This window comes from Arachis hypogaea, chromosome 20 (genome assembly GCF_003086295.3).
Source record: "Arachis hypogaea cultivar Tifrunner chromosome 20, arahy.Tifrunner.gnm2.J5K5, whole genome shotgun sequence".
In the NCBI taxonomy this organism is placed as follows: Eukaryota; Viridiplantae; Streptophyta; class Magnoliopsida; order Fabales; family Fabaceae; genus Arachis; species Arachis hypogaea.
In genome coordinates, this window is record NC_092055.1 from 110,082,560 (window position 1) to 110,092,420 (window position 9,861).

General features: G+C 38.6%; 1 non-coding gene across 1 annotated transcript; it reads right to left on the reverse strand.

The window, feature by feature from the left end:
- Positions 1 to 4,756: 4,756 nt before the first annotated feature.
- LOC112786992 (small nucleolar RNA R71) lies at positions 4,757 to 4,864 on the reverse strand. Its single transcript, XR_003194431.1, has one exon. It is a non-coding gene; the product is annotated as a small nucleolar RNA R71 (small nucleolar RNA).
- Between the last annotated feature and the right edge of the window lie 4,997 nt (positions 4,865 to 9,861).

The following is a 9,861-nucleotide window of genomic DNA, read 5'->3' on the forward strand; positions in this document are numbered from 1 at the left end:
TCTTGAAGCAAGAAAAAGCAGCAAAGAACAAAGCTTGCAGAAAAAAAAAAAGAAATAGCGAAAAAAAATAAATAGAAAAAAAGAGAGAAAAAGCAAGCAGAAAAAGCCAAAAGCTCTTAAAACCAAGAGGCAAGAGCAAAAAGCCAATAACCCTTAAAACCAAAAGGCAAGGGTAAATAAAAAGGATCCCAAGGCTTTGAGCATCAGTGGATAGGAGGGCCTAAAGGAATAAAATCCTGGCCTAAGCGGCTAAACCAAGCTGTCCCTAACCATGTGCTTGTGGCGTGAAGGTGTCAAGTGAAAACTTGAGACTGAGCGGTTAAAGTCCAGGTCCAAAGCAAAAAAAGAGTGTGCTTAAGAACCCTGGACACCTCTAATTGGGGACTTTAGCAAAGCTAAGTCACAATCTGAAAAAGGTTCACCCAATTATGTGTCTGTGGCATTTATGTATCCGATGGTAATACTGGAAAACAAAGTGTTTAGGGCCACGGCCAAGACTCATAAAATAGCTGTGTGCAAGAATCATCATACTGAACTAGGAGAATCAATAACACTATCTGAACTCTGAGTTCCTTGATGAGCGGATAATTTATACGCTTTTTGGCATTGTTTTTAGTATGTTTTTAGTAGGATCTAGTTACTTTTAGGGATGTTTTCATTAGTTTTTATGTTAAATTCACAATTCTGGACTTTACTATGAGTTTGTGTGTTTTTCTGTGATTTCAGGTATTTTCTGGCTGAAATTGAGGGACTTGAGCAGAAATCAGATTCAGAGGTTGAAGAAGGACTGCTGATGCTGTTGGATTCTGACCGCCCTGCACTCAAAGTGGATTTTCTGGAGCTACAGAACTCGAAATGGCGCGCTTCCAATTGCGTTGGAAAGTAGGCATCCAGGGCTTTCCAGAAATGTATAATAGTCCATACTTTAGCCAAGAATAGATGACGTAAACTGACGTTCAACGCCAGCCTTCTGCCCAAATCTGGCGTCCAGCGCCAGAAAAGGAGCCAAAACCAGAGTTGAACGCCCAAACTGGCACAAAAACTGGCGTTCAACTCCAAGAAGGACCTCTGCACGTGGAAAGTTAAAGCCCAGCCCAAGCACACACCAAGTGGGCCCCGGAAGTGGATTTATGCATCAACTACTTACTTCTGTAAACCCTAGTAGCTAGATTATTATAAATAGGACCTTTTACTATTGTATTAGGCATCTTTGGTCTCAGTTTTAATCCATTGTTCATCTTAGGAGACTATTGATCATGTTTTAGGGGGCTGGCCATCTCGGCCATGCCTGGACCTTCACTTATGTATTTTCAACGGTAGAGTTTCTACACTCCATAGATTAAGGTGTGGAGCTCTGCTGTTCCTCAAAGATTAATGCAAAGTACTACTGTTTTCTATTCAATTCATCTTATTTCGCTTCTAAGATATCCATTCGCACCCAAGAACGTGATGAAGGTGATGATTATGTGTGACGCTCATCACCATTCTCCCCTATGAACACGTGCCTGACAAACACTTCCGTTCTACATGAATTAAGCTAGAATGAATATCTCTTAGATCTCCTAACCGGAATCTTCGTGGCGTAAGCTAGAATGATGGCGGCATTCAAGAGAATCCGGAAGGTCTAAACCTTGTCTGTGGTATTCCGAGTAGGATTCAATGATTGAATGACTGTGACGAGCTCCTAACTCGCGATTGCAGGGCGTTAGTGACAGACGCAAAAGGATAGTAAATCCTATTCCAGCATGATCGAGAACCGACAGATGATTAGCTGTGCTGTGACAGAGCATGTGAGCATATTTTTCACTGAGAGGAGAGGATGTAGCCACTGACAACGGTGATGCCCTTGCATAAAGCCAGCCATGGAAAGGAGTAAGACTGATTGGATGAAGATAGCAGGAAAGCAGAGGTTCAGAGGAACGAAAAGCACCTCCATTCGCTTATCTGAAATTCCTACCAATGATCTACATAAGTACCTCAATCCCTATTCTATTATTTATTATTTGAAAACATCATTATCAATTTATATCTGCCTAACTGAGATTTGCAAGGTGACCATAGCTTGCTTCATACCAACAATCTCCGTGGGATTCGACCCTTACTCACGTAAGGTATTACTTGGACGACCCAGTGCACTTGCTGGTTAGTTGTATCGAAGTTGTGAACCATGGTATTGGCACCATGTTCTTGGCGCCACTGCCAGGGAAAGAAAGAGCCATAAATTTTACATAATTAAAGTGTAATCACGATTACGCATACCAAGTTGCTCACGTTGCCAGGGATTGTTTGAGCCTGGACATCACAATTTCGTGCACCAAGTTTTTGGCGCCGTTGCTGGGGATTGTTTGAGTTTGGACAACTGACGGTTCATCATGTTGCTCAGATTAGGTAATTTTTTTTTGTTTTGTTTTCAAAAATTTTTCAAAAAATCTTTCAAAAAAAAGTTTTCTTTTGTTTTCGAAAAAAAAATAAATAAATAAAAATGTTTTCAAAAATTTTTATTCAAAATTTTTAAGAATGAATTCTAGTGTTTCATGAGGCATGTTGAAGCCTGGCTGGCTGTAAAGCCATGTCTATTCCTTTGGGAATGAGTATGTCAGGCATGTCATATCTGAATTACATGCTGAAGCTTGGCTGGCCATTAGCCATGTCTAGTGTTTTGGACCGGAGCTTTCATTGAAGGCTTGGCTGGCTAGTGAGCCATGTCTAATTACTGGATTGAAGCTTTAGATTAAGAATGCAAGATTCCTGGAATTCATATTAAAAATTTTGGAATCCTTATTTTTCTTTTTCAAATAATTTTCGAAAAAAATCCAAAAAAAAATTAGAAAATCATAAAAAATCAAAAATATTTTTCTGTTTCTTGTTTGAGTCTTGAGTCATGTTATAAGTTTGGTGTCAATTGCATGTGCATCTTGCATTTTTCGAAAATTTCATGCATTCATAGTGTTCTTCATGATCTTCAAGTTGTTCTTGGTAAGTCTTCTTGTTTGATCTTGATGATTTTTTGTTTTGTGTCTTTTCATGTTTATCATATGCACTCTTGAATTCTTAGTGCCTAAGCATTAAAGAATTCTATGTTTGGTGTCTTACATGTTTTCTTTGCATCAAAAATTTTTCAAAAATATGTTCTTGATGTTCATCTTGACATTCAAAGTGTTCTTGGTGTTCATCTTGACACTCATATCATTCATGCATGCATTCATTGTTTTGATCTAAAAATTTCATGCATTGCATCATTTTTCTTGTTTTTCCCTTGCATCATAAAAATTCAAAAAATCAAAAAAATATATTTCCCTGTTTCTCTCATCAAATTCGAAAATTTGAGTTGACTTTTTCAAAAATTTTTAAAATCAAGTTGTTTCTTATGAGTCAAATCAAATTTTTAATTTGAAAATCTTATCTTTTTCAAAACCTTTTTCAAAAATCAAATCTTTTTCAAAATTCTTAGTTATTTTCGAAAATTCAAAAAATATTTTTCAAAAATCTTTTTCCTATTTTTATACCAAATTTTCGAAAATAACACAAACAATTAATGTTTTGATTCAAAAATTTGAAGTTTGTTACTTGCTTGTTAAGAAAGATTCAAATATTAAGTTCTAGAATCATATCTTGTGATTTCTTATGAATCAAGTCATTAATTGTGATTTTAAAAATCAAATCTTTTTCAAAACTAATTTCAATCATATCTTTTCAAAAATATCTTCTTATCTTATCTTTTTCAAAAAAAATATCTTTTCAAAATATCTTTTCTAACTTCCTAACTTCTTATCTTTTCAAAATTTGTTTCAACTAACTAACTAACTTTTTGTTTGTTTCTTAACTTTTTCAAAACTACCTAACTAACTCTCTCTCTCTAATTTTTGAAAATATCTTCCTTTTTTTTCAAAAATTTCTTTTTAATTAACTAATTATTTTTATTTTTAATTTTAAAAAAAAATTTCGAAAAAAAATACTAACAATTTTCAAAAACCATTTTCGAAAATCACTAACTCTTTTTCAAAATAATTTTCGAAAATTCTCCCTCTCCCATCTTATTCTATTTATTTATTCATCTACTAACATCTCATCTCACATCTCTGCCATCCTCACAGTTGTGTTTCTTTCTTTACATCACACTCTTTATCTCCCTCTTTTCTTCCACTCACAAAGGGATCCCTATACTATAGTATAAAGGATCCATATTATTATTATTATTTTTCTGTGCCCTCTTCTTTGTTATATGAGCAGGAGCAAGGACAAGAACATTCTTGTGGAAGCAGATCCAGAACCTGAAAGGACTCTGAAGAGAAAATTAAGAGAAGCTAAAATACAACAATCCAGAGATAACCTTTCAGAAATTTTCGAACAGGAAAAGGAGATGGCAGCCGAAAATAATAATAATGAAAGGAAGATGCTTGGTGACTTTACTGCACCTAATTCCAATTTACATGGAAGAAGCATCTCCATTCCTGCCATTAGAGCAAACAACTTTGAGCTGAAACCTCAATTAGTTTCTCTGATGCAGTAGAACTGCAAGTTTCATGGACTTCCATCTGAAGATCTTTTTCAGTTCTTAACTGAATTCTTGCAGATATGTGATACTGTTAAGACTAATGGAGTAGATCCTGAAGTCTACAGGCTCATGCTTTTCCCTTTTGCTGTAAGAGACAGAGCTAGAATCTGGATGGACTCTCAACCCAGAGATAGCCTGAACTCTTGGGATAAGCTGGTCACGGCTTTCTTAGCCAAGTACTTTCCTCCTCAAAAGCTGAGCAAGCTTAGAGCTGATGTTCAAACTTTCAGACAGAAAGAAGGTGAATCCCTCTATGAAGCTTGGGAAAGATACAAACAGTTGACCAAAAAGTGTCCTTCTGACATGCTTTCAGAATGGACCATCCTGGATATATTCTATGATGGTTTATCTGAGCTATCAAAGATGTCACTGGACACTTCTGCAGGTGGATCCATTCACCTAAAGAAAACGCCTGCAGAAGCTCAAGAACTCATTGACATGGTTGCTAATAACCAGTTCATGTACACTTCTGAAAGGAATCCTGTGAATAATAGGACGCCTATGAAGAAGGGAGTTCTTGAAGTTGATACTCTGAATGCCATATTGGCTCAGAATAAAATATTGACTCAGCAAGTCAATATGATCTCTCAGAGTCTGCATGGAATGCAAGCTGCATCCAACAGTACTCAAGAGGCTTCTTATGCAGAAGAAGCTTATGATCCTGAGAACCCTGCAATAGCAGAGGTAAATTACTTAGGTGAACCTTATGGAAACACCTATAACTCATCATGGAGAAATCACCCCAATTTCTCATGAAAGGATCAAAAGCCTCTACAAGGCTTTAATAATGGTGGAAGAAACAGGTTTAACAATAATAAACCTTTTCCATCATCCACTCAGCAACAGACAGAGAACTCTGAACAAAATGCTTCTAATTTAGCAAATCTAGTCTCTGATCTATCTAAGGCCACTGTGAGTTTCATGAATGAAACCAGGTATTCCATTAGAAATTTGGAAGCACAAGTGGGCCAGCTGAGTAAAAGGATCACTGAAATCCCTCCAAGTACTTTCCCAAGCAATACAGAAGAGAATCCAAAAGGAGAGTGCAAGGCCATTGACATAAGCACCATGGCCGAACCTGTGAGGAGAGGAGAGGACGTGAATCCCAAGGAGGAAGACCTCATGGGACGTCCAGTGGTCAATAAGGAGCTTCCCTCTGAGGAACCAAAGGACTCTGAGGCTCATCTAGAGACCATAGAGATTCCATTGAACCTCCTTATACCCTTCATGAGCTCTGATGAGTATTCCTCTTCTGAAGAGAATGAGGATGTTACTGAAGAGCAAACTGCCAAGTTTCTTGGTGCAATTATGAAGCTGAATGCCAAATTATTTGGCATTGATACTTGGGAAGTTGAACCTCCCTTGTTCATCAATGAACTAAGTGATCTGGATCAACTGACATTGCCTCAAAAGAGACAGGATCCTGGAAAGTTCATAATACCTTGTACTATAGGCACCATGATCTTTAAGGCTCTGTGTGACCTTGGTTCAGGAATAAACCTCATGCCCCTCTCTGTAATAGAGAAACTGGGAATCTATGGGGTGCAAGCTGCTAGAATCTCATTAGAGATAGCAGATAATTCAAGAAAACAGGCATATGGACAAGTAGAGGACGTATTAGTAAAGGTTGAAGGCCTTTACATCCCTGCTGATTTCATAGTCCTGGATACTGGAAAGGAAGAGGATGAATCCATCATCCTAGGAAGACCTTTCCTGGCCACAGCAAGAGCTGTGATTGATGTTGACAGAGGTGAACTAGTCCTTCAATGGAATGAGAACTCCCTTGTGTTTAAAACTCAAGGATCTCCCTCTGCAACCATGGAGAGGAAGCATGAAAAGCTTCTCTCAAAGCAGAGTCAACCCAAGCCCCCACAGTCAAACTCTAAGTTTGGTGTTGGGAGGCCACAACCAAACTCTGAGTTTGGTGTTGAACTCCCATATCCAAACTCTAAGTTTGGTGTTGGAAAGTTTCAACAATGCTCTGAACATCTGTGAGGCTCCATCAAAGCCCACTGTCAAGCTATTGACATTAAAGAAGCGCTTGTTGGGAGGCAACCCAATTTTTATTTATCTAACTATATTTTTCTTAGTTATATGTCTTTGTAGGTTCATGATCATGTGGAGTCACAAAATAAATATAAAAATTAAAAATGGAATCAAAAATAGCAGAAGAAAAATCACACCCTGGAGGAGCATCTGTCTGGCGTTCAGCGCCAGAACAGAGCATGGTTCTGGTGCTGAACGCCCAAAATGGGCAGCTTCTGGGCGCTGAACGCCCAAAATGGCCACCAACCTGGCGCTGAACGCCCAGAGTTGGGTACAAAGGCATTTTAACATGCCTAATGGGTGCAGGGATGTAAATCCTTGAACAACTCAGGATCTGTGGACCCCACAGGATCCACTCAGGATCTGTGGACCCCACAGGATCCCCACCTACCTCCACTCACTTCTTCTCACCACTCTCTTTCACACAACCCCATAAACACTCTTCCCCAAAAACCCTTCACCAATCACCTCAATCTCTCTTCCCCATCACCTCTTCACCACTCACATCCATCCACTCTTCCTCATAAACCTACCTCATAAACTCCACCTACCTTCAAAAATTCAAAACCAATTTCCCACCCAAACCCACCCATATGGCCGAACCTTAACCCCCCCCTCCCTACCCTATATAAAGACCTCCATTCTTCATCAAATTCACACAACACATCCCTCTACACTCCTCTTGGCCGAAATCACATCTCCCTCTCCCTCTCCATATTTCTTCTTCTTCTTCTTCTTCTTCTTCTATTCTTTTGTTTATTTCTCGAGGGCGAGCAATATTCTAAGTTTGGTGTGGTAAAAGCATAAGCTTTTTGTTTTTCCATTACCATTGATGGCATCTAAGAACGGAGAATCCTCTAGAAGAGGGAAAGGGAAGATAAAAGCTTCCACATCCGAGTCATGGGAGATGGAAAGGTTCATCTCCAAAGCCCATCACTAAGAAAAAGATGGAGCAAGCAAGAGAGCCCAGTCATGGAGCTCAAGAAGCGTATGAAGCTCATCACCATGAGATCCCGGAGATGCCTCAAATGCACTTTCCTCCACAAAACTATTGGGAGCAAATCAACACCTCCCTAGGAGAATTGAGTTCCAATATGGGACAACTAAGGGTGGAACATCAAGAGCACTCCATCATGCTTCATGAAATAAGAGAAAATCAAAAAGCAATGAGGGAGGAGCAACAAAGACAAGGAAGAGACATAGAAGAGCTCAAGGACATCATTGGTTCCTCAAGAAGGAAACGCCACCATCACTAAGGTGGATTCATTCCTTATTCTTATTTCTTCTGTTTTTCGTTTTCTATGTTATGTGCTTATCTATGTTTGTGTCTTCATTACATGATCATTAGTAGTTAGTAACTTTGTCTTAAAGTTATGAATGTCCTATGAATCCATCACCTCTCTTAAAATAAAAACTGTTTTAATTCAAAAGAACAAGAAGTACATGAGTTTCGAATTTATCCTTGAACTTAGCTTAATTATATTGATGTGGTGACAATGCTTCTTGTTTTCTGAATGTATGCTTGAACAGTGCATATGTCTTTTGAAGTTGTTGTTTAAGAATGTTAAATATGTTGGCTCTTGAAAGAATGATGACTAGGAGACATGTTATTTGATAATCTGAAAAATCATAAAAATGATTCTTAAAGCAAGAAAAAGCAGCAAAGAACAAAGCTTGCAGAAAAAAAAATATATAGGCGAAAAAAAAATAGAAAGAAAAAGAAAAAGTAAGCAGAAAAATCCAATAACCCTTAAAACCAAAAGGCAAGGGCAAATAAAAAGGATCCCAAGGCTTTGAGCATCAGTGGATAGGAGGGCCTAAAGGAATAAAATCCTGGTCTAAGCGGCTAAGCCAAGCTGTCCCTAACCATGTACTTGTGGCGTGTAGGTGTCAAGTGAAAACTTGAGACTGAGCGGTTAAAGTCAAGGTCCAAAGCAAAAAAAAGAGTGTGCTTAAGAACCCTGGACACCTCTAATTGGGGACTTTAGCAAAGCTGAGTCACAATCTGAAAAGGTTCACCCAATTATGTGTCTGTGGCATTTATGTATCCGGTGGTAATACTGGAAAACAAAGTGCTTAGGGCCACGGCCAAGACTCATAAAGAAGCTGTGTTCAAGAATCATCATACTGAACTAGGAGAGTCAATAACACTATTCGAAATCTGAAGTTCCTATAGATGCCAATCATTCTGAACCTCAATGGATAAAGTGAGAGGCCAAAACTATTCAAGAGGCAAAAAGCTATAAGTCCCGCTCATTTGATTGGAGATATGTTTCATTGATAGTTTGGAATTTATAGTATATTCTCTTCTTTTTATCCTAGTTGATTTTCAGTTGCTTGGGGACAAGCAACAATTTAAGTTTGGTGTTGTGATGAGCGGATAATTTATACGCTTTTTGGCATTGTTTTTAGTAGGATCTAGTTACTTTTAGGGATGTTTTCATTAGTTTTTATGTTAAATTCACAATTCTGGACTTTACTATGAGTTTGTGTGTTTTTCTATGATTTCAGGTATTTTCTGGCTGAAATTGAGGGACTTGAGCAGAAATCAGATTCAGAGGTTGAAGAAGGACTGCTGATGCTGTTGGATTCTGACCGCCCTGCACTCAAAGTGGATTTTCTGGAGCTACAGAACTCGAAATGGCGCGCTTCCAATTGAGTTGGAAAGTAGACATCCAGGGCTTTCCAGAAATGTATAATAGTCCATACTTTGGCCAAGAATAGATGACGTAAACTGGCGTTCAACGCCAGCCTTCTGCCCAAATCTGGCGTCCAGCGCCAGAAAAGGAGCCAAAACCAGAGTTGAACGCCCAAACTGGCACAAAAACTGGCGTTCAACTCCAAGAAGGACCTCTGCACGTGGAAAGTTAAAGCCCAGCCCAAGCACACACCAAGTGGGCCCCGGAAGTGGATTTATGCATCAACTACTTACTTCTGTAAACCCTAGTAGCTAGATTATTATAAATAGGACCTTTTACTATTGTATTAGGCATCTTTGGTCTCAGTTTTAATCCATTGTTCATCTTAGGAGACTATTGATCACGTTTTAGGGGGCTGGCCATCTCGGCCATGCCTGGACCTTCACTTATGTATTTTCAACGGTAGAGTTTCTACACTCCATAGATTAAGGTGTGGAGCTCTGTTGTTCCTCAAAGATTAATGCAAAGTACTACTGTTTTCTATTCAATTCATCTTATTTCGCTTCTAAGATATCCATTCGCACCCAAGAACGTGATGAAGGTGATGATTATGTGTGACGC